The 26,724-nt window shown below is 34.8% G+C and overlaps 1 pseudogene across 1 annotated transcript; it reads left to right on the forward strand.

Annotated features, from left to right (window-relative positions):
* Positions 1 to 4,617: 4,617 nt before the first annotated feature.
* LOC143595880 (uncharacterized) lies at positions 4,618 to 13,123 on the forward strand (annotated as a pseudogene). Its single transcript, XR_013146606.1, has 14 exons — positions 4,618 to 4,708; positions 7,993 to 8,068; positions 8,394 to 8,515; positions 8,703 to 8,759; positions 8,828 to 8,947; positions 9,895 to 10,014; positions 10,156 to 10,291; positions 10,394 to 10,564; positions 11,128 to 11,283; positions 11,381 to 11,566; positions 11,768 to 11,909; positions 12,003 to 12,162; positions 12,244 to 12,485; positions 12,867 to 13,123. The product of XR_013146606.1 is annotated as an uncharacterized LOC143595880 (transcript).
* The last annotated feature ends 13,601 nt before the right edge of the window (positions 13,124 to 26,724 follow it).

Consider the following 26,724-nt stretch of genomic DNA (forward strand, 5'->3'; position numbering starts at 1 on the left):
ACCCGTGTAAGGTAGGGGTTCCGCTTAAGTTATTATTTTATTATTGTATTATATGGCTTAGACCATAGTCGTGTGTATAGACCAAACCTTGATCATAATTATGTTTACATAAGCTTTTACATGCAAGAATATATAGTCAGAAATAGTTTCTGCACGGTTAAGGAACATTATATGGAAGGGATATAGTTAAAAACTAATGTTTCTTTGTGATTAAGAAATATAAGATTTTACATACAAAGGTTATGGTCAGTTAATGTTTCTTCTTGAAGAATAAACCTATCATAGATGTTTCTTCATGAAGAAGAAACTCAGCACATCGGTAAACAAACATAAAGACTACAAGTGTGAATATTATATTCAAATAATGATCAATCAAGGTTTAAAGCTATCAAAACCAGACTAAAGGTCTATAGTTGGATCAAGAGACAATCCGGATATTTATATAAATCTATTTCATTATAGGTCAATCATCATTCATTCACAAAGGTTTTCAAACGAAATCACCACATCATTCAGAAAAGACAATCACATGTGAATACGTCAAACCTTTTACAATCAGTCATTAAGATAAACGGGTTGTTTATCTTGATAAATCAGTCAAATGTTTATATGAGATTACGTGATCTCTAAATTTAAGGGATTACGTGATCCCTAAATTACAAAGTAGAAAATAAAAGCAACTCAGACCAAGTACACGTGTGTCAGGATCCAAACACATCTGTCTAGCCTATCATGCAAGGCTACATGGCCGTAGGCTAGCAGTCATAACCAAAGTTCTCCAATGGGCATCAGTTCCGGGGGGAACCCTAATTGTGTGTGTATTGCAAGTGACAGAGTCCCAAAAATAAGAAACGTTTCTGCTGAGTGTGTTCAAGAAAACTATCTTTTCAGTTAAAGATTTATTAAATGTTTTAGAGTGAACGATTCACCTGCATATCGCTGACGTATTTTCCCCCACATTTCAGGAAAGCAAGTATAATACAAATAGCAAGGAATAAAAGTCACTCATAGAATAGGTGTTCGCTATATGGAGATGGCTCAATTTTTAATTATTATAATATTACAAACAAGATTATACAAGGTTTGTAAATCAAACACTTGGATATTTATTATCCAAGAGGTTTTCAAAATATACATAATATTTTATTATAACCAAAGACTTCTGTTAGAATAACCTGTAACTCTTATATATTTACAAAACAGATACCAACTATGTGTCACACGCCTAGGCCCTAAGTCGGGGTGTGATATCACGAGACCTGGCCCCCTGGTCTAGGCATAGTTCTAATTACAGTTGTAACAACCCAACCTAACTGCACCATGATATTGTTTGCTTTGATAAATGCATACCACTATCGCCTAACTGATTTAAAACGCGTCACGATAAGGAAGATATCCATCTCCTTATAAAGAAAGTCTTGTTCTCCTCCCCAATCAATGTCGGATATTACATTGCGTACATTAGAACAAAAGAAACCAACATTGTTTTACTTCACACAATCTAATCTATTGAATTTAAAATAAATTGCTTAGATTGTTTCTAATTATTTCTACAAAATACATGTTTTCTACCATATTCAAACCCGTCTCAACCATTTGATATATTTTGTATATTTTTTTGGAATGACAACTTTCTTTGTTTAGGTCATCGCACTTCCCAAATTGGAGAGCCTCGTTGCACCACTCTGGTCTGACTATGTTGTCTTAACCGAGCCCACGCTAGCTTCATTGGCTTGGGCGTTACCCTGAAAAAACATACCACAAGCTGACACTCGACAGTCGTTGTGCCACCACAAAAGCAGAACTCTCTAACATAAAACACGGTAAGGTGAAAACCCGAGTGGGCTCGGGATTTGAACTCATTACCTCTCACAAGGTCTAACTCAAATTCTTTATTTCCTTAATCCATCAAAACCGCTGCAAGTGAGGATCAAACCTGGGTCTTCGTTGAAAAACCCAAGCCTCCTACCACTAGACCACAAGTGATGATCCATACGTTTTATAGCTATTGTTTGCAAAATCAAATGTTCTCATTGTTTTTAGTTGTTAACAAATTTAAATGATTTTAAAAACACCATAATATCAAAGTATTTATCATCAACATTTTTCTTTACACTTTTGAATATATATATATTAATAAACATTTCAAATTTTCATGAACACAATAACAAAAACTAATTTAATGTCATAAAAGAATTAGTATAATTTTTTATAGTGACTAAATGTTACGGAAATGACAAACCAAAAAAATTAAAATAATTAATAGGTAAATTGGAAATAAATAATCTAAACTTTTATGTATTGGTCGATATTAATCCCAACTTTAAAAACCACTATTAGCGGTTCCAATTTTCAACTATTTTTGTCTCAATGGACCTCTGTTGAAAAACATTTAACGCCGTTACGTTTTTTCCCGAGTTTCAAACCGATATTTTAGGGATTTTGATCGAAATAACGATACACGTCGACCGATGTAAAACTTATCTCGAAACGATGATTCAAATGACTTGATTTTTGTTAATTGAAAATTTAAACACCCGAATTGAAACATTGTTTCGTCGCTTGGATTACAGTTTCGAGATAAGTTTTACATCGGTCGACTCGTTTCGTTCTTTCGATTAAAAGCCCTAAAACATCTGTTTAAAACTTTGGAAAAAAACGTAACGACGTTAAGTGTTTTTTAACGGATGTCCATTGAAACAAAAATAGTTGATAGTTGGGACCGCTAATAGTGATTTTTAAAGTTGGAATTATTATCGGCAAATGTACAAAAGTTAGGATTATTTATTTCCAATTTTCCTAATCTTACTATTATATTAAAGCAACACACTATGGACACATGCCATCTTTCTAAAGTGTCCACATAGGATGACACATAAGCTATTTCTAAAATTAAACCATATTTAAATCTATTAAATTAATTTTCTACATTTATCATTACTTTTAAAATTTCTAAATTAAATTTTCATTAACTTTCATTTAGTGTGATTTCCAGAACTAAGAAACATTTAGGTTTATTTAATTATTACGCCTTTTAAACTAATTTTTAAATATTTTATTTCAAAATATTGTTACTATAAAGATTCTTTTGATTTGCACAAAACAACTAGCATATGAACAAATTATTAAAAGTCTATTTTCGAGCGTGTGTACATTTAAATACTTAGAATTTGCGTTATGTGAAAATTTAGTTAAACTTGGCTTGACTCTTGATTTGTTTTACCATTTTAAAACCTTAAAGTTATCCTTTAGTATCATTCAATAATTAATATAGGAAAACCACATATGTTGTGTACAATGAGATATTTGAAGGTTTATAAACAATTTTTGTATTTAATCTTTTTTTTAAATTTATATATAATGCAATATTTAATTTCATATATGAAAAATTGTTATACAATCCTAAATTATACCACTTATATAAACATCTTTTTTATTGATGTTATCTTCTTTATTCAGTCCGTGTGTTACACGGGTTACTAACCTAGTTAATATAATAAATCGTAATATTTTAAAAACCCAAGATCTATGCTCTTGAATTTTCAGAAGATGTAACCACCATCCTTCCATAATTTTATAAAATTCCTCAAATCCTACACCATAAATAGAAAATATTTTATTAACTTCTGATAAGGAATCGTTGTTATTATTAAAATTATCAAAATAATCGTATATAAATATAAACAGATGAGTATAGATCACCTAAGATCATTTCCAGCCCGTCCTCTATCCTCATCTTTATAATTACATTAAAAACATTATATTTCTCTCTTCTGTTAAATTAAATAATATTTTTATACCTTTATCATTACAGTTTTCTCTCTTCTCTAATCACAACCAATTCAACAAATATTAAAAAATAAAAATAGGGGCAAACAAAGTTTTTACAAATTTACAAAAAATCATACATTTTTTCTCTCCACCCTTTAATTTATACTCCTAATCACTCCAAACATCGTCCTTTAATTTGCAAACTCCCCTCAAATAATTTAAAAAAATGAGTTAAAGAATGCTCTAAATGGTTGAAAACTTAAAATTACACCTGAGTGCATAAATCCCTAATCAAAGTGGACAACTCAATCCCTCTAATAGCGCTTTTACCAAATAACTTTTGACAATTCTCATGAAACGAGTCAATCTTGAAAATTGAATATATTTATACGCAGCTTACCTAATAAATTAAAGCCTACCTAATTAAACTCATCAAAATTCGTAGCACTACAAATACATATATTCAAACCATGAGGGAATAAAGTGTTATTCGCATTATAATCATGCATACCAAGTTTATTTGTAACGCTTGGTATTAATATAATTATTATTTGTCTCTCACCCACCCCACCCCACCCCCCCCCCCCCCCCCGCCTCACCCACCCCAAAAACACCCTTTTGGCCTCTCTCGCTAGATTTGCCGAGACCTGTTATGATCTTTGACTTTGCTACATAAGCAATTGAAAACGACATTAAGATTTAGTTAGACGCTAATCAACGTTGTTTTTTTGTCATCAACTGTATGTATCATATATGCATTTTATTCCAACTGTTGTTTTGTAATTATTTATTATATTTTTATAATTGAAACCAAGAGTGGAGGATTTGCAGGTTCAGTAATGGGGAAGAAGGAGATGAAACATGCAGGAATAGTCATTGCTCTCGTTCTCCACTTCATCATCTCCACTGCCTACTCATCAAGCACAGTCAATCCAAAGTTAGTTTCTTTCCCCCCCTCTCTATCCATACACAGACACATTCTTCTTTTGATCAGAATTGCTTGCTCTTTTCAGCCTTTTAATGATTCTATTTGAACACCTTAATGAGTAAGTTTTAAAAGATATAAAGACTACCTCGGCCAAGCCTCTTAGTATGATGTCTATAACTACGAAACTGTAATATTTTGTTTAGTTTTCAAAAAAGCAAGACCGTGCATGAACTAATTAAAAAGATGAAGAAACTTCATCTCTGTTATATCAAAATAAAGGGATGGTGGATCTTTGTCGGAATGAATTACAGGCAATGGGCATTGATTCCGGCAAATGAAGGAGGAGTTATTAGGAGGCTAAAATTTTGCTAGCCGTGAATGCATGCAATAACATAAATTCAGTTTTTTAATTATTTCCTTGCGGTAATTATATTCCAATTTAATCGCCTTTAATATATATCGACATATTGTGCTTCATTATTTATTTTGTATTTTAATTACTTCCCCTTTATAGAGAATTTTCTTTCCTTGAATCATTTTTGTTAAAGCAGAATCTTTTGGACAAGGTAATATAACATATTGAGCACTCACAATGCAAAGATTGATAATTATAAGATAAAATATTGGCTTCGTTCTTTTACAAATATTCATTTAAAAGCTCTCCTTATTTTTTTAGTGTTATGCTTTATTAATGACATTTATTTACTTATTTTTTAAATTTTGGGTTAGAATATATATTACTTAATACATAAATTAATTAGAAAACTTAACATATGGTTTGGGGTTTTCTTGTTCTGTACTCATGCTCTTAGATTTCTTTTGACTTTCTATCCTTCTTTGGTGAATTTGTTTACCTATTATTTTGACATTATGGCGTGTGCTACAACCGTTAAGGGGAATATTTTCCAATGTGAAGCATCGAATTCTTCCTTGACGAGAATAGAAGGTGCTTAATTTAAAGATTTGATTTTAAAAATTAAGAAAACGACCCTTTGTAATTAATTTATTATTTTTTTAAAAGCCTTCCTAAGAGGTATGGAATCTCGAATACCATTAATATTCTTGTATAATATTAATCATGTTTATAGAGTTTCCGATCATAAATCAGAACAGTTTTAAACTCCGATTAAAAGTTTCATTTATATACATTTAATTAATCAAAATTAGTTTTTTAAATCATTATTGTTAATTTAACTCTTTGTTTTAATGTAATCGTTATTTCAGTTCCTATTTCAAAATGTGAAACAAATATTATTTTTGATCAATGCGAAGTTTCTTTTTGATTTTTTTTGAAATATATCAATTTACTTTTTTGTTATTAAAACAAACTTAAGACAAAACTAAAATATATTATTTAAGAACATCAGGGGAATAATTAATGCATTTGATTATGTTATTCTTCATAATGATTTTCTTCCTTCAATAATTATAATATAAATATTTTTATAACAATGCATGGACAATACGAACAATCATAGCTAATTTATCTTTTGTAATCGTACTAATTTGTAAATAATAATTTTTTTTTAATCCAATCATAAAATGAAAGAAAGTAATATCTGGGATTTTGTTACCATGCATGGTTTATCTTATCTTTATTTTATAATTGTATTTTACAATAAAAATATTTACTGTGAGCATGTGTTTGTGTTTTCACATGTCTCAACACAATCTTGTGATTTTTCTTTTGTCCATTCGATGACCATTTATCAAGTGTAGTCTTCCGGAAGTTTACTTGGACCGCTTTTTCTGACACTGAATACCGCTCCACTTTTTCTTATATTTATTAGTGTTTTATATAAAAAACACTCTTAAAATGTGTAAACATATTGCATAATTTGTAAAATCTAAAATTGTATTCAAAACAAGAAGTCTTATTTAGTCGCAAATTTTTTATTTTAATCGGTTATGGTTTTAATATGAGACATTAATGGAACTTTTTTCTTTGTTGCTTTAGTTTTTTGACTTGTCTTTTTGAAACTAACAACCTTCTCTTTCCAAAACAGGTCTTTAAAACAAATTCAATTTGTGCGGTTGTAAGATTAGCATTATAGGAGCCAAATAAAAAGAAAGCCATGTTACTTTTACTCTTTATATTTGGTATATCAATTTTTTACCTAGAGGTATTTGGTGGTTGTGTAAAATTAATCGCTCTCGTTTGATTTAGTTTTCAGGTCTGTTTGAATAATGTATAAGATAACCGGGTTGCACTTAAGATTTTGGAAACTACGTAGTACTTATAGTATGTTGTTAAATACATATATTCTATGTAGTCGATATCGCCGATATATCACCGATATATCAGTGATATATCGGTTATCGGTTTCTTAGCGATATATAAGTCAGAATATCGGTATTGATAATATCAACGATATTGACCAATATTTGACCGAGATTGTACTAATATTTGACCGATATATCACCGATATTCACGATATCAGTGTTTTAAGTCTTAATTATCAACTTTTAGTATTCAATGTTACTGTTTTAAGTCTTAATCAATTCTTACTTGCTACGATTGCTAGTGTTTTGCAATTTGCAAAAGGTTAATTCGTTTATAGTAGGAGACTATTCTAAATTATTAGTGTTAAATTGCTATATATATGAATTTATATGATATTAAAATTATTGATATCCCACCGATATCTCACTTCAATAACCGATATCTCATATATCGGTCTTTGACCGAAATCAGATATATATTTTTCCGCATTAACTGCTTAACAATAGCCTCTGAATAATATCTCAAAACATAAAATACATGCAATTATATTAGTACACAAACTACAAATTACTTTTTTTGAACAACTATTTTTTTTTAATTTTTTATTTTGCACCTTTTGCATATTATGACGGTCAACTTCAGCTTTTGCTGAATTACAACAATATCTTTACCACTACACAAATTACTTCTTTGTAAATGTAGTTAAAGCTTAAGCAGTTTATTGCATGGGTTATTTATTTATTTATTTATTTTGACAAATCATTGAAAATAGACAAAAATGAGGCCAAAGTTTGGTGCTTGGTTTCACATGGAACTCCTTTCCTTGAAAATGGACAAAAATGAAACCTGTGGTCTGCTATCGAGAATGGTCAAAAACACATTAATAATTTTATAACACCCCGTGATATTTCCACTCACTATATTGTCCATGATAACACAAAAAAATGTTACCTTTTCTGGGCTCAAAGTTTGCTTGTGATTTATTGGAAGAATATCTAAAATTGTATATTACAAAATATTTGTATGATTAATCGACAATCCTTTTAATTGGTTGGTTTAATTATTGCAGAAGGGCTTTTGTAAGGAACCACTCAAGAGTTTCGGTATTATACCCTCCAGTGCAATTACATGTTTACGATGATCATGTAAGTCACACGATCTTGTTTCGGTTAATGGTTACTTATCATCAAAAGATACGGGTCGTTTGAGGTCTATTACTTTTAACAATTTTTATTAAAATCATTATTTTATAATTTTAAAATTATTAGATGGTTTATAAGATTGAACATATCATATCATCTTTTTACTAGAAAAAACAGAAATATAATTTAGTAAATCACTCGTCCTTATTTAATTAAGGAAGTAGGCTAAACATTACCAAAATAGTGAAATACTGACAAATATCAGAAAAAATCAAAGTACTTCCCGTTTAAACCACCAATTAATAAAACTTATTTTGGGTGTTTTCAGGTAGTCGTAGACAACGGCATCTTTAGCATCACCATCGAGAGTCCGGAAGGCACGGTTACTGGTGTAAACTATAACGGAATTGACAATATATTAAACGATCGTAACGAAAACTCAGATAGAGGGTATATAAATTCCTCTTTCTTTTTTGCTTTTTTTCTCTACGCTGGGAAAATTAGTTCATTATCGTTGAATGCACAAATTTTTGTTATTTCTCTACGCTGCGAAACTAGTTCGTTATCGTTGAATGTATATATTATTTATATTATATTTATATTTATATTTATATTTATATCTTGTGCATGATCGCAGATATTGGGATGTAAATTGGAGTGATCCATCGAAACCAAAGGACGATAATTTGGACAAGTAAGGCATAAAGATTGTTGGCAATCATGTCATGCAGTTTGTGTTTAATATATACGCCTATTTTGCAGGCTTGCGGGCAGAAACTTAGATATCATAGTGAACAACGAAAACCAAGTTGAATTATCATTCAAAAGGCCATGGACATTTTCCCAGGAAAGCAACCATGTTTCCTTAAATATCGACAAAAGGTGTGTTTGCAGTTTAGTTTTTATCTAAGGGAAAAGTTAAAATGCAAAAATGAAAAGTGTGAGAAGTATTTGTGATTATAAAAAAATTAAAAAAAATCATAACTTTAAATATAAATAAAAAATAAAAAAATTTTAAAAAGCTAAAATATTTTCCAGCCATTCCCGTTCAAAAAAAAAAAAAAAGCCCCGACAAGACGTAATAATGAAAATAAATAAAAAACACAATGAAAACTAAAAAAAACCAATAGATCACAAAAAATATAACACAATGATAAACAAAATATAATACCATATATGTTGATTAATATAACACAATATTAATAAAAAAAAGACAATATTTAGGAAAAAAACATAACCAATGACGAAAATAAACATAAAACACAATGATAAACAAAAAAACAATAATCTTTTTTCTCAACATTTTTTTTAGAAAGAGAAAAACGGTGAAAACATTTTTTGTGTTTTTACTTTTTTCGTTTTTTTATTAAATTTTGACATATGTTTATTTTAATTATTTTTTCTGGGAGTTTTTTTTTACTATAAATTTTTCGCATCCTTATTATTTTTGCTCTCCTTTATAGAATAATTTAACCATTTATTTAATATGATAATACATTTTAATAATAAATAGTTTTTCTTGATCATTTTAGAGCATAGACATTATTCCTATAGTTCAAATATATTCATAACTTTTTGTTACCTCCTCAGTAGTTTAGATTATATATATTCTATGCTATTTCTATTCTCGATTTTAAATAATTTCCCCATCTTGCTTGATTTTGATTTATTTTGGAAATCATGCATCGATACTAAAGTCTATAAATCAGAACAACTTAAATAAAGATGTTGCAAGAATTAATATATTGTCAAGGAGCATGAAAATGAATTCAAATCTGTTTCATTTAATTAATTTGATCGTTATTCTGATTATTGAATGCTGTTTTAAGGTTTGTTGTCTTGCGTGGATCAAGTGGTTTCTACTCGTATGGGATTTTTGAACGTTTACGAGGATGGCCTGATGTCGATGTCTACCAAGGTCGGATTGTATTCAAGCTTCAAGAAAAAATGTAAGAGCAAGTAAATGCTATCTATTTATTTATTGTTCCTATTCGAAAAACCAGCGGATCAAAGTAAAATTCCTTTTAAAATCGTGCATTTTATAAAAATTCACCATCGTTCTTAATTTAGTTACTTTTCTGAGTGAAAAGGTTTCGGTACATGGCTGTTTCGGATGAAAGACAAAGGGTTATGCCAACATCTGAAGATCGTGAAAACGGCATGGCTCTGGATTATCCTGAAGCTGTTCTTTTGACGCATCCTTCGAATCCTCTTCTTCAGGGCGAGGTATCCTTCTTATTCGATCCTAATACCTGTATTCGTGTACGTTGGCTTGGTATGTTTAATGGTTTCAACATTGTTACACAACTTTAACACATGTAAACACAGGTAGATGACAAATATCAATACTCGACTGAAAACAAAGATAACCGCGTTCATGGTTGGATATGCTCGGATCCTCCAGTCGGGTTTTGGATGATCACTCCGAGTAATGAGTTCCGTAATGGTGGTCCGGTCAAGCAAGACCTTACCTCTCATGCTGGTCCTATTACTCTCTCTGTAAGTGCACAATCAGTTTTTTGTGTTATTAATATAGATGCCTGGTTCAAATTATGTGTTTATTGATAGGAGTTGGGTAGTGTTTTATCTAACGTAAGTATATAAAATTGGTTAAAATGCAGCTAGTATATTTCAACTGCTACATGAGTACATGACCTTATTGTGTTTCTTCAAATATTCACGTAATTATTTTACTGATATTATTTTTTAATTAAAAATAAAAAATGACAATTTATAAACAAACGGTAACCAAGGGAGAAAAACACGTTTCCACAATTTTATGAGACCCTGTTAATGTCCTATTGACCAACAAGTTCAGGTATGGCTTTTTCTGCAAGACAAGTAGATTCTAAAATATAGGTTATTATTTAAAGTGAAAGCTAGTAAAATTTTAGATATAAGACAGGATAAGATTCAGGCACTTACCACAATCATAGAATCACGTAACTTACCCTTATAATTAATCATTTAACCATGGCCTATAATGATCTAGGATTGAATGTCTGTTGAATTTAATTATTTATGGTGTACCGGTTATTTATACAATGTTACATCTTCATTAGATGTTCTTTAGCACACATTACGCGGGGCCTGATCTAGGAATGAAATTCAGAGATGGCGAGCCATGGAAAAAGGTTTTCGGACCCGTGTTTATATATCTAAACTCAGTCACAACAGACAAGAGTCCCCTTTCCCTTTGGGATGATGCAAAACTAGAGGTAAAAAATCTATTCCATCCTTTGAAATTTGATAAACAAAATATGTCACTATGCAACTGATTGTTTACCTCTATGGTATATACGTGTGGTCTATTAGATGCTAGCTCACACTGAGAGTTGGCCCTACCTGTTCCCGAACTCTTCTGATTACCCTCGTGCACATCAGCGTGGTCTGGTAACGGGCCGGCTACTAGTTCGTGACGCAGTGTTGGCATTTGCCAAGTATGCGTATATTGGCTTGGCTCCTCCAGGCTCTCTTGGATCCTGGCAAGAAGAAAGCAAGGTACATTTCCTCATTTATTTTTAGATAATTGTTAGTAAAAGATAGTTTAGTCATTCTATATATCTAGGATGCTCTCATTAAGTTAGCAAATACATTTTGCGGTACATTTATATCTTTTACAATCATTACTACAAAACAACTAACTTAAACTGAGGATACCAGTCGTTGCACATTCAATTTGAACCGATTTTTCGTTATTAGGGTTATCAGTTTTGGACTCAGACTGACGAAAAAGGTTTTTTTGAGATCAAGAATATCCGGCCAGGTTACTATCATTTGTATGCGTGGGTTCCTGGGTACATTGGCGAGTATATGTACCCATCCATTGTTTATGTCTTGCCAGGTTTTTGAATCTTAATCTCATTATATTTGTTTCCTTTTTACATTTTCTATTTATGGAAATATTAACAATATTAAGGTTTTTAACTGTCACCAGGAAGTAAGATCAGAATGGGTCTACTTGTACACAAACCACCAAGAAATGGCCCAACGGTTTGGGAAATTGGTGTCCCAGATCGCACTGCAGCCGAGTTTCATGTGCCTGAACCGAACCCGAGGGTCACGAATCAGTTATATACGAGCCAAACTACCCAATCGTAGGCTCTTCATCCCTCTATAATTTGTTTTTGTTGAACAGGAACCTTTATGTGATCGTGTTTGAAAATGTGTTCTTGCAGGTTTAGGCAATATGGTTTGTGGGATCGCTACACCGATCTTTATCCAGATCAAGATGTGGTCTACACTGTTGGGGTTAGCGATTATAAAACCGATTGGTTTTTTCGCTCACGTGAACAGGAATATTGGAAATAAGACTTATGTCCCAACCACCTGGACTGTTTTATTTGATCTTGATGTTGTCATCATCGGGAACTATACAATACAACTGGCATTGGCATCGGCCACAGGTGCAGATGTGCAAGTAAGTAATTAATTGCACTATGATAAACCATTCAAAATTAGAAAACTAAGCCAAGTACACAATCAACTCGTTTATAAAAATAAAAACAAAAAGTGTTTTAATTTGAGTCACCGTACCTGTTACAATGTTTACAACCCGACTAGTTTGTTTAGATAATAAATGTTTTAAAGGACACGTTGACCTGTTTGAACATGTTATAATTTATTAATTTCAACATGTTTGAACATAAAACTGACATGAGATATAAAGTAGATACACGGCTTGTATTAACGTTTGATCCTTGTGTTAATCACCTAGAAATGTGCCATACATATATTTTTCATTTATTTTGACACTCAAATGAGCATCAATTACTGATCTTAAGTGGTTGTTACTTCTCAGGTTATAATCAACGATGGAGGAGGGATGCCTATCTTTACGACTGGGTTAATAGGGAAGGATAATGCAATCGCTCGGCACGGGATTCATGGACTATATCGGTTATATAGTTTCGATGTTTTGCATTCCCAACTACGAGCTGGAAGGAATGCAATGTTTCTAACACAAGCAAGAGGCTCGGATCCTTTTAGAGAAGTCATGTATGATTATATCCGATTAGAAAGACCCCCTCGTTACTAAGTTTAATTGAAATGTATTTTTTTATAATAATAGTTGGAGTATTATAGAATGGATAGTTGCTTTCAGATTAGAATGGAAACGGAAGGTTCGGTTGTATAGAAAAAGGAATCGATACGGTACCCATAGCTTTACGTTGATAATTTAATTAGCTTACAAACATTGATTTAAAAACGTTGATGTTGAAATTCATTCCATTATATTCTAGTGATTTACTGATTTTTTGCTAATTTATATGATTATCAGTCGGAGATAATGTTATTATGATTTATATGATATTATTGTTTTTTTATCGTACTCTTTGTGAATTTAGAACTGTAGTCTAATTAAACAGTATACACAGTTTGTTATTATCTTTTTTTATCATTCTTTTTTGTTATTATCAAAACTACAAAATTTTGGATTGGCTTGTAGCTTACTTTGCCTAATTAGGTGGTTAATTTCGAGTATCCGTTAGGAAAAAAAATGGGAATCCAATTTCTTTGAACTGCTTGTTTGTGATTTAAGTCCGGAACCGGATAGGAACCGATTATTTTGAAACCGGGTACAAACTGGAACCGGTTCACGTCAGGAACCGGGTAGGAACCGGACCTGACCGGGTAGCAAGAAATCAAAACCTAGTGGAACCGGGTAGGGTGGGAACTGGGTATGGGTTATACCCGAAAACCGGGTACACCGGGTTTCCATTTTTAAACATTTTTTGACCGTTGGGAACCGGTTCCAACGGCTTATAGCCATTTTTGGACCGTTGGAACCGGTTTTTAATATATAAAACACACACACATACTATTATATATAGGTAGGTTAAGTTTAGAAGTTGTTAAACCACTTTCCTGACACTTCCCTAACTTGTTAAACCACTTCCCTAACTTTAAAACATAATTTAGTTTCCCTAACACTTCCCTAACTTGTTAAACCACTTCCCTAACATTAAAACTTCCCTAACTTGTTAAACCACTTCCCTAGCTTAAACACAATTAATGTTGTTATGGTCATCGATACCCCGAGATGCCCCGAGGTTTTGGTTCATTATGACCTGTGTGTTATGACCGACACATACGAGATGGCGCGCTGTAAATACAGTAGCATGTTTTTGAATGCAGGTCGAATTCCACTCTTCGTAAGCACACCAATAAGTATTGGAAGCATTGTTGCAAAAATCCCGACTAGCCTCCGATTAATCCCCGATTAATTGTTAGTCCTCACTTCATTGATTAATTTTTTGCTAATAGGCCAATTAATCGGCCAATGGTCAAATACAACCGAAATCATGATTAATCGACTTTTTCTAATGAGGTTTTAGCCAAAATTGGCGGTTTCCTGTGGAATTCCAGTCAAAATTAGCGGTTTTTGGCGAGATTTTAGCCAAAATTAGGAGTTTCCAGCGATTTTCTCGCCAATTTTCGGCCAAAATATGTTTGTGTATGTATAAAATTGAAAATTAGATATAAAAATGATTGTGTGCATATATAAAACTGAAAAATTATACATTAAAGTCCGATCCAATTAATCTTGATTAATCACTACTCTCAACCCCACTGCCCGACCAGCGACTAATGATTTTTACAACACTGATTGTATGGAAAAATAACATTTGGACACCAAAAAAACGGAAGTGGGAGAGTCGTCCGGCTCTGCAACTCCAGCCCCCGCCGCCGGTAACAAAGCTTAATGGGCGTAGAGAGCGGGATGAAAACGACGAACAATGTTTGTTATTTTAGTTTTTACGTTTAATAATGTCCGTAGTTTTTCGTTTTATATAAAATGTTTGTTGTTCCACTATAACGTTAATGCAATGAAGTGATTGTGTTATATATATGTAATCCTCCTATACAGTAAAAGAGAATACTTTGGGACATTTGTCCCTCTCTTATCAGTTATGCTGATGTGTCAAGTAGAGAAGATTATGTGCTAATATGGCAATCAACTACGTTGTGCACATCACCTATTTTATACAAAAACTTTCTGTAAAAGCTTCCCTCAATCTTCCTCTGGAAGCTTCCAGCCACCACAAAACAAACAATGAGAGAGAAAGAGCTAATTCAAATTCAACCGGCAGTAAAGCCACCGCCGGTGTCATCGACCCTAACTACCATCTCCGGAGGTACAAACTGTTAGGGATTCGGGTATTGCAACACACACACACAAATAATACTACAAGAGAAATAATAAACTAAGATGAACACGCGAGATTTACGTGGTTCAGTCGGCTGACCTACGTCCACGGGCTGCAACCAGGATACTTTTCTTATTGCTTTCTGCCTCACTCGTGATGAGGAATTACAAGTACAACGAATATATATAGAGAATATATTTGGTTTTACAACTTAATCCCCAAGAAACTAATAATGGGATTTAATTAAATAAACGGGCCAGGCCTGCCACTAGTCTTCAATTTAATTAATCTGCCACAAAATATGTCTTCTAACCCCGGCCCAATTAAGCCTCCATAAACCAACAATCTCCCACTTGGAGGCTTTATAATCTTCAAACTGCCTAACATTGATCGCTTGTACCTCTTGTAATATTCCTCGTCTTCCTGGTTGCATCTACCTTCTCATCAGTTAACCTGAATGTTCGTTGAAGCTCCCCCGAGCTCAAACACATCAGTTATGGCTAAAACTGCCACTGACTCGTTCTCTATCCCTACCGGCTCCCACTTACACGAACTACCGGATCCTGGAATACCCTGAGAACAAACAACACTCTCCATATTAAGCAGGTAATCTTCTGGAGAGACTTTAACCGCTGAAATACCGGTTCTCTTAACCCATTGTTTGGTAACTTTGGCTAAAGCTTTGACAGGTCGACTGCCAGTGCTCCCACTGCCACGAAAACCCCTGACTAATTTTCTGAACCTTTTCTAGCACGTTCAACCTGAATATGACATGTGGCTATGGGTTTATCTCCTTCAAAACAAACCTCCTTCTGCCCACTAGACTCTGTGAACTGGACTTTGGTTTTCTTCTGAACTGGGTCGGTCACTCCCTGAGATGCATGTCACCTGTAGCATTCGTTACTTTTCATACCCGAAAACCCGACTCGTTTTGAATTTTCGAATTTTTGTTTTCAAGTATATGTATATATAGATGTATATTTTATATTCATGAGATTCGTTTGACGTTCGTCAATGTTTTCCGACTCGGTTTTTCGTTCAATGTATTTTTGTTCATCATTTACTATTAATATAACATTCTCGATGTTTGGTTGATTCGTTTATAAAATCTCGAGCTTTATCGTTAATCAGCTTTTGGGTTAAAAGCGTAATTATCCAAAACCCTTAATGATAAATCATAGATCATAACATTCTTAAAGTTCAAGGGTTGTTTCTATAAATTTTATTATAAACTCAAAGTATAAAGAGTATGAGACCTCAGGGACCTAAATTACAAAATGTGCAAAATTTATATATTTAACCCAACCCTCCCCACCAGTCACCCCGTTTTTCCGTCAGGAAGGTCCGGCCGACGGAATCGACGCCGGCGAAACCCAAAACCACCATTTAACGCCTATTTAAACTTGATTAGTTATTTTAGCGGCTTAAGTCAACGATATTAACGCAAACAAAAAGGTAAATTGCTTTATAACATCTCGTAATCATCGTAAAATCCGTAACTATCGCTGGGTATTACGCCGCGATCAAATCAATAGAATTAACTCGTTTTTGACCCAATTGCTAGTATAAATAGGAGTTTTCTAACAGGCTTAAACTCACACCAAACATCAATTACACAATATTGTACTTATAATCCGAATTCAAGTTTTCCGATGAAACTCCGGCCATAATCCGTTCTCCCTCTTCCCGGCATCTCTCAAGGTAATTCTTATATGGTTTTAACTCGCGTTTAACATCTAAAACAAACCCCAAATCAATTTTATCAAACATGAACCAGTTTAATCAATTTGAATCTAAGGTTTTCATAGGAGGAGATGAACTGATTGTTAATATTTATAATGTTTTGTTCTGGTCTTTAAAACGACACAACCACTCTGGTCTGGTGGTTAGTCATGGTGGCTAATAAACTACAGACGGGTTCGAACCCGGGTCAGAGCAGTTTTTATTATCCTTTTTATTAAACCATTTATCTATTCTTTAAAAATCAATTAATTATTTAAAAATCGTAAATAAATTTAAAATCATTTTTTTAATCAAATAAATTTTTTATAAAATATAAATGATCATTTTTTTCAAATAAAAACTCAACTATAATTTTCGTTAAATCATTCACACTAATTTATCTTTCGTTACTTTGTTAACCTTAAAAATTCATTAAATTTTTAAAAATTGAAATTATAAATTTCGTTACATTAATTTATTTAGAATTCAATAAAGTTTTGATTCATTAGACTTTCACTCATTAAACTATGATTCGTTAACCTATATTTTTGTTAAACCTTAGCTTGTTAATTTGTTAGTTTAGTTTTACTTTGTTAACTTGGTAATAAGCGTACAAGATAAAATCCTTATTTAAAATCCGTACCTTATAAAACATCCTAACTCTCATATTAGCGTTAGTTTCATTATTAAAATATTACAAACCGATAAGAATTTCCGTTAAGCTTAAATATATATATATTATAATATAAATGCCATAAAATGCTAATAAAATATAATAAAATGACGCATGTTCCCAACAAATAATTAACTCTTGTTATCCCGTGAACTAGTCTTTAAATTTTCGTATTTATTTTATTTATAGTTCAAGATGTTCGGTTGCTTCGATTTCGTTATTGTGCTTTCGGTTTATATTTCAAGTTATCTTCGATACCGAGGTGAGTTTCTCACACCCCCTTTTTAACACTTTTATTTTTGGGGGTAGTATATGATCCTATTTACGCAATGATTTATCGAGTCTTATACAAAACTACAATTCATTACATGGACTTGTGTATTTACTTGATTACTTGCTCAGAATTACTTACTCAGTGGTTGCCTCAATAAGTATGATCATACGCCCCCCCCCCCCCCCCTTTGCACTCAGGTCCATTTGTATCGAGTGGAAAAGGGACCCCATATCCAAGTACGTTGGTAGCCCCAACTGGAAAGGACCTTGGTTTGTTCTTTACACTCAGGTTCATTGCATCGAGTGTAAAGAACCCTTATTTGCTCATTTCACAAGTTTCATGGAATTGTATGATTTTTACGTATTATATCAAACGGTGGGAATCTCACCAGCTATGTTCATAGCTGACTTTATTTTATACATATGTTACAGGTGAGAGATACAAGGATGAAGGTTAGAAGACACATAGCTTGCTTATAGGATGTTTAAAAGAACAACTTATCTCTTTATTTATTTGTTCACAACCTGTATTATTTGTTAAACTTGTGTTACATGAAGATTTAAATGAAATAATGTTATTATGGTCACCTAATAGTGTCACGTGTGTTTGAGCAATCTGTACGTCACACTCAGGCGTTTCCGCTTTAGCCGGGGTGTTACATCACCCATGCCCGTAACATCAAGAATATCATTGTTCGTGTTAGGCCCCGTTCTGTATAGTTAGTCTTTTGTATTGATTAAGTTATGTATTTGGGCCAGTGGGTCATTTTGTACATTGTTGGGCCACGGTCCATTGTAAAGAAGCCCATTGGGCATTACAAGTACCTTACTTCTCATGCATGCTTCCCTATAAATAGGAAGCATGCCATGAGAAACAAGGGGGTTGTTGGTTGTTGTTCATTGGTGGTTGAAGTTTAATATACAAAAGAAAACCTTTGCAAGAACTCTATCACTTTCTCTCTCTCTCTAACCTCTCCTTTCCTTGACCGAAAATAAACTCAAGATCCGAGACCTCTTGGTTGCTTAGTGTGATTTCCGCTAGCACTAAGTTAGGTTGATCCAAAGACGTTGTTAGATCCACCCGAATCGGGACCTACAATTGGTATCAGAGCTTCGGCTCACTAGTTGAGGGTTTTTGGATCACAACCTTGGGTTTTGATCTTGAAAAGAAGAAGATAAGTGTTCAAGTGTTCTTGACAAAGAAAATTATCAAAAATACAAAAAGAATTGGTAAAACTTCATAAAATGTCTTAGAAATGTTCTTGGTGAAAGTTTTAAGTGTTATAAGTGGTATTTACGGGTTTCAAGTTTGTTAGTTTGAAAAGTAAAAAATTTCGCTTCGCTCAAACATTGTACCAAACATCGTACTTGAACTGACAAAAGTGGGTGGAACAGATCCCAAGGAAGATTTGCTTTTTGGATCCTTTTGCTTCGTTTGGAATCCTTTCTCTTCGCTTGCAGCCGTTTCGCTTCGCTTGAAGCCATTTTGCTTCACTTGAAGCTGTTTAAGCGAAAAAGTTGACTGTTTTGAAGATTGAGCTTTGTTGAAGGCTTATACCATGGCTAGTACTGATTCAGAATTGTTGAAGGGTTATTTGCTATTGGAAAATCAAGTGGGAACACCTCAAAAACCTCCTAAGTTTATGACCTTAGATGATAACTTTATTGATTTCAAATGGAGGTTCATGAACTTCATCTCATTAACTGAAACTGATTTGATGAGATGTTTTGAAGAGGGTCCTTATGTTCCAGTAACTCACACTAATGCTGGGGAACAACCTAAGGCACCTGAGAATTATGATCAAGATGACATGGATAGTTTAGCACAAGATAAGAAAGCATTTCTGTTGTTGACAGTTTGTCTGTCAAATGAAATCATAGAGACACTACGAGAACACAGAAGTGCCAAGGGATTATGGGAAGCTCTTGTTGAGATGGTTGAAAGAAATGCTGAAATTAGAGAAAACAAGAAAGCACTGTTGAAGGAAGAATTCAACATGTTCAACCATCGTCAAGGTGAGGCTGTGCTAGACTTAGTGAAGAGGTTTGAGAAGCTCATGGTCAAAGTAAGAGCTGCAGGTGTTAACATTCCCAACTCTGAGGTGAATCACAAGTTGATGAACTCTTTGCCCTACAGTTGGAGTGTAAACATAATAACTATCAAGAGAACCACAAATCTGAATGGGATGACAAACGGTGAACTAATATCCCCTATCAAATCATTCGAAATGGATGAACATATGAGGATGAACAATCACATGAATTCTCTAAATCAAGCCGGAGTAAGTGCTACATCTTTAAGTGTGCCTACAGCTTTTGTCAGCAAAACCCAACAGAATGTTTGTCTTGTAACCAATCCCAAGTACTCACCAACTGTTCCTTCACAATCAACAGCATTTATCTCCACCAGCAACCCATCAACTCTATCCAGTGTAAGTTCGTTTCAAAAAGCAGTTGACAGTGCAGTTGCTCAAGCTCTGAAGGCTCATGGAATTTCTGCAACAAAACCTCAAGCAAACAAACCCTCAAGTTGTTGTGAAGCCATTCCCATGCTGAATGATTCAAATGTGACACTCGTTAAAGCTTTTCTGTCTTGTCATGAAGAGCTATTGCAAGGGAATCTGTTACCTGCTCAGTTTGAGATAGGTGATTTGAAAGACATCAATCAAAAGGATCTCGAGAAAATGGACATCAAGTACCAGATGGCCATGGCTGTGCAAAGGGCCAGCAACTTCATCAAAACCTATGGAAAGGACAACTTCAATGATTCTGATCGAAAGGAATTGGTTTCGACAAGAGCAAGCTTCGATGCTACAATTGTGCAGAGATGGGTCACTTTGCCAGAGAATGCACAAATCCTCCCAAACCAGCAAACGATATACAGGTGACAGAAGTAACTGATGAAGAGAATGCAAAAGCTGCTGGAAAGAGGCCTGAGGATCAAAAGGCAAACAACTCAGCTCCAAGAATCGGGAATCGTCCACACAAGGGCAGCTCAAGCTCAAACTCAAGAGCCCTTGTTTCTCAAACAGAAGTTCACACTGGTATGGATTGGGACGAACAGTTTCAAGAGCTGTAGAATCCGCTGAATATGGCTAGTATGGCTTTCACTGCAAACAATGAAGCCTCTTCATCTTCTGCTGACGGTTCTAGTGCATCACACCTTGATGAGGTAAAACAAAATCTTTGCACGGAAGCATGTGTTAACAAGGTTACATACTATAGATACTTACAAGACGAAGTTTTGAAAGAAAATGCAAAACTTCGTCAGTTGAACACTAATATGTAAAAGCTGATAAGATCTACATTGAAAAGATCAAAACTCATCACGATGACGTCGCTAATCTTAGACTTGAAATTTTTCGAGAAAAACATAATGTCATTTATTATAAGGACATAATTAATGATTTAAAAGAAGAGATCAAGAAATTAAATCTTGAAATTACTAATAAGAAAGAAATGGAAAAACAAGTCGAAAGGTTTGAGGCATCATCTGAGAAATTAGATGATCTTATTGGAGCCCAGAGAAGCACTAAAGTTAAAGCGGGGTTGGGGTACAACTACACTGCCGTACCACCACCATTCAATGATAACTACACCAGTTTGCCCCACTTTAGCTATAATACTTCTCCTGATGAAGAAATGGCATACGGTGTTGGCAGGATACCAAAACCTATGACATTTATTCCCGCAGCATCTCAAACTGCTGCTCCAATTCAATCATTTGATAAATCTAACGTCAATGTGTCTTGTGAAGCAGGTGATTTAAACAATGGTGATTGTGGGAAAGTTAATCAGGGTTTTAAGCAAAATGGAGGATTAGAACCACGTTTTGAGTCATGTGTGGGTCTAACAAAAAGTATTAATAACCCTGTCTGTAACAAAGTTTGTGAATCCATGTTGAAATGTTTAATGTCAGAATCAAAACCTGTATTTTGTGAAACCACTTGTGAAGAAAATTGTAAAGAAGTATGTAATGAAAGTGAATGTTCTTCGTCTGATTCTGAGTGTGAAACAGTTTTTGATGAAACAAACGTGGCTAAAGTTGATGAACAGACAAGTTCTAGTTGCTCGTCAACTGATCGTGATTTTGAGGACTTACGAAAACAATAAATTGTCTTTGAAAATGAAAAACCAAGCACGTCGTGTAAATATGTGCCTTCAAAGAAAACCTCATTTTCACAAAATACTACTAATAGAAATAGTTCTCAATTTTATGATCAATTTGATAGTACCTACTACTACTCTGGTCATAAACCTAGGCAGTCAAATTACTTTGCATCGAATCATTCAAATGTGTTCATAGATAGAGGTTATCAATACATTAACTCTTCCACATCACCTCACCCCACATATTTCAGTGATCAACATGTCTATGATTGTAACAAAAGAAAATGTTGTTTTGTGTGTGGAAATCCGTCTCATCTTGCGAGACACTGCAAGAACTGGCATAAGAAACAAAGAGACGCCAAAAGTAAGTTTGGTCAGACATTTACTAAGTTAAATGTTCAACCTACGAAAATGTCTTATCAAACTTATAACTCAGCCAGTAAGACGGATTCAGGAATTAAAAGAACCGACAAACTCAAGAAACCCTTTTGGCTAACACAAAGAGAAAGGAAGCGGTTAGCCAAAGGGTCAGAAGCTGAAAACCCTAAAAACCCCTATAAACCGTTTTCAAAGGCAAACATAGAAGATTTGATAATTAAACCCAAACCAAAGCGAAGGCAATCAAGAAAATCTTTTCAGAACCGAGGAAATCTTAACACAAGTTCCTCGAGCGATTGCATTTCAGATTCAGATTCTCCAAAAGATTACATTTTCAAGAATCATAAAATAAAACTAGGTGATTTTCTGTTTGCTTTTCCCGAGACAAGTTCGTCTCGGGACCCTTCTACTAACTAGCTACTCATGTATGTAGGGTCAGCCTGGAAGGCCTGTCAACAGTATTTGGTACTTGGACAGTGGCTGTACCCGACATATGACAGGAGATGAGTCCCTGTTGTTTGACATAAAACCATTCGATGGTGGACATGTTTCCTTTGCTGGTGACATAGGAGGAGAAATCATGAAACAAGGCAAGGTCTCTAATGGCACATTGACTTTCGACAAAGTCAATCTTGTGGAACAACTCAACCACAACTTACTCAGTGTCTCTCAAATCTGCGATAAGAAATTTTCAACTCTTTTCACTGAAAATGAATGTCTTATTCTTAAACCAGGCTTCAAAGTCCCGGAAGAGTGGATTAAGTTGCGTACTCCGAGGCATAATGACGCTTATATTCTGGACATGAGAAACAATTATTCCATGCGGACTGCTTCTTGTTTGATGTCCAAGGCCTCGGAGAACGACTCATCCTTATGGCATCGACGTCTACGGCATGTCAACTTTAAGAACTTGAATAAGTTGGTTAAAGGTGACCATGTGAGGGGCTTGCCTGAAAAATCTTTTCATTGTGCTAAAATATGTTTATCTTGCTCTAAGTGCAAACAGCACAAACTCCCTCACCGCCCTAAGATTGTCAATTCCATAAACTCCACTCTTCAACTGTTGCATATGGATCTTTTTGGTCCCGTTCAACCAATGGCAATAGGTCGAAAAGCCTATTGTCTGGTTATTACTGATGATTACTCGCGTTTCAGTTGGACCTTTCTGCTAGGTCACAAGGATGAGACAACTCAGTTTCTTATCAGATTCATCGTGTTGGTTGAGAATCAGACGGACAAATGAGTCAAGTGCATCCGAAGTGACAATGGAACAGAATTCTGCAACAAAGCCATCAACGAATTCTGTCACAACAAGGGGATTCTTCGTCAATTCAGTTCACCCTACATTCCTGAACAAAATGGGGTGGCTGAACGACGAAATCGTACACTGGTTGAAGCTGCAAGAACCATGCTTTCATACTCCAAGCTCTCTTTATTCTTTTGGGGGGAAGCTATCAACACTGCTTGCTACACTCAGAATCGTGTGTTGCTGAACAAAAGACTGAATAAGACACCTTATGAAGTCTTTTATGGAAACAAGCCAAGGGTTAATTTCTTCAAGACATTCGGCTGTCCATGCACAGTGCTTCTGTCAAATGTTGCTACAACTTCAAAGTTTGCTGAAAAGGCCGATGAGTGCTACTTTGTTGGTTATTCTGCTGACAAAAGTGCTTATCGTGTGTTCAATAAGAAATCCTGAGTGATTTTGGAGTCCTTCAACATTGACTGGCAAGAACTAAACCCTACAGATGCACACAATGGTCTTGATTGGATGTTTGATTATGAAGGCTTGTTCAGGCAGTTTCGAGGAATGTATGTACCACCGTCTGCACCAGTGATGTCTCCTATTGTTCCTGCACCATCTCCGACAATTGTTGATCAATCAATCTTGATGCACGCCGTCGTGAAATGTCTGACGGACATTCAGATTGCTGCACCCGCACCCGCACTCAATGGTCCACACGGGGCTAATCAACCTGTTCCGGAAGTCAATGTGCAAACATCTGCAGAATCTACAATAATGCCCGCTGTCGAAGACACTGATGATTCAGACACCGACTCATTTATGTCAGCTGACAATGTGGGAAACGACCAGACCATTCAAGCAGCGAATCAACAACACCACCAAATGGAAACTTCCCCAACTGATGATCCAAGTATAGTTGAATCAGTTCCTACACCTTCCTCTAAAGAAGACGTTCATAGATCTGCTGAGGAAGCTATTCAAGAGAATGTGCAGAATGACACCATTCCTGTTGGAACTTCTCGCACCACTGACTCATCGTCGGTACCTGCAATTGTCTTACCTTTCTACGACAACCTATGGGAAGGCACCATCGCTCAGGAACATTTGGTTGATCAAGAAGAAGATGCTAGAGATCCCCAACCAAATGCCGCTGTCGATGTGACCACGGTCCTTCATCCCATAGAGAGCCTGACCATTGAGCTTGAGGCAACGCCAGTCGAGAGTGTTGAACAAATTCCGCAATTACCGATACATCACTGACATCCGACTGAGAACATCATTGGAGATCCGTCCGCTGGCATCCAAACACGCAGCACCTCTGGAAACATTAACAGATGTCTTTTTGCTTGTTTTATTTCGCAGGTAGAGCCCAAGGACTACAGAGTTGCTTTGAAGGAGAACTCTGGGGTTGAAGCAATGCAAGAAGAACTGTTGCAGTTTAAGAAGCTAAACATTTGGAGGCTAGTGAAGAAACCAGATCACAAGAAGCCGATCGGAACAAAATGGGTGTTCCGTAACAAGAAAGATGACAAGGGGGTGATTATAAGAAATAAAGCCCGGTTGTTTGTAGAAGGTTTTTGGCAACGAGAAGGGCTTGATTACGATGAAGTTTATGCACCGGTGGCCAGATTGGAAGCAATATGTATCTTGGCCTATGCCTTGTACATGAATTTCAAAGTATATCAGATGGATGTGAAGACTGCTTTCTTGTATGGGAAGGTAAAGGAAGAAATTTATGTGAGCCAACCACCAGGTTTTGAAGACCCAAATTATCCTGACCACGTTTACCGACTTAACAAAGCACTTTATGGTCTTCACCAAGCTCCTCGTGCTTGGTATGCCACACTGGCTGATCATTTAGTGAAGAATGGATACAAGAGAGGCATTGTTGATCAAACTCTTTTTGTCAATAAACTGAAGGATGATTTGATTATCATTCAAGTGTATGTTGACGACATCATCTTCGGGTTCACGAATGAGACTCTGTGCAAGGAGTTTTCTGAGATCATACAGAAGCGATTTGAAATGAGTTCCTTGAGATGACTTTCTTCCTGGGCTTATAAGGTGAGCAAAAGAAGGACGGGACTTTGATTCACCAAGAAAAGTACGTTCATGACATTGTTAAGAAATTTGGTTTTAAGGATTCAACAACTTTCATGACACCAATCTCTATGCGTCCTGTTCTCGCTCCTAATCCATCAGGAAAACCTGTCGATCAGCACCTTTATAGGTCAATGATCGGTTCCCTGATGTATCTCACTGCAAGCAGACCGGACATCATGTTCCCTGTTTGTCAGTGTGTCAGATACCAGTCTAACCCAAGAGAATCCCACATGACTGCTGTCAAACGTATATTCAGATACTTGAAAGGGAGACCACGTTTGGGTCTTTGGTACCCAAAGGACTCTCCCTTGGAACTTCATGCTTACACCGACAGTGATTATGGAGGATGCAACTTGGACAGAAAATCCACATCAGGTGGATGTCAATTCCTGGGAGATCGGTTGATCTCATGGCAGTGCAAGAAACAAGTCACTGTTTCTACATCCACAGCCGAAGCCGAGTACATCGCCGCATCCAGCTGCTGCTCTCAAGTGATATGGATCCAGCATCAGCTGCTGGATTACGGTTTGAATTTCTATGGATCAACGATCAAATGTGATAATGAGGCGGCCGTTGCTATTGTCAAAAACCCGGTCCAGCACTCAAAGACAAAACACATTGACATCCGGATACACTTTATTCGTGATTGTTATGATCGCAAGCTTGTCGACATAAAGCGGGTCCATATTGAATTTAACTTTGCAGATCTCTTTACAAAAGCTTTCAGTTGTGCCCGATTTTTGTTTCTCATTGAGTCATTGGGCATGATTTCCTTTCAGTAAATTTTTATCGTCTATCTTTTAGTTTAAAACTGTAAATATTTTTCAAATATGTCACACTTTTAGAGGGAGAAAATGAGTTAACTTTAACTCACCAAAAAGATTTTAAATTTTACTTTCAAAAAAACAAAAATTGAGTCACTTGACTTAACAAAAAGATTTATTTTAATATACAATGATTTCCTCTTAAAGTAAATTCTAAGAAAATTCAAAAAGAATTGTCC

This window comes from Bidens hawaiensis, unplaced genomic scaffold, assembly GCF_021521415.1.
Source record: "Bidens hawaiensis isolate Kalapana, Puna unplaced genomic scaffold, B.hawaiensis_p1.1 tig00045611_1, whole genome shotgun sequence".
Lineage (NCBI taxonomy): Eukaryota > Viridiplantae > Streptophyta > Magnoliopsida > Asterales > Asteraceae > Bidens > Bidens hawaiensis.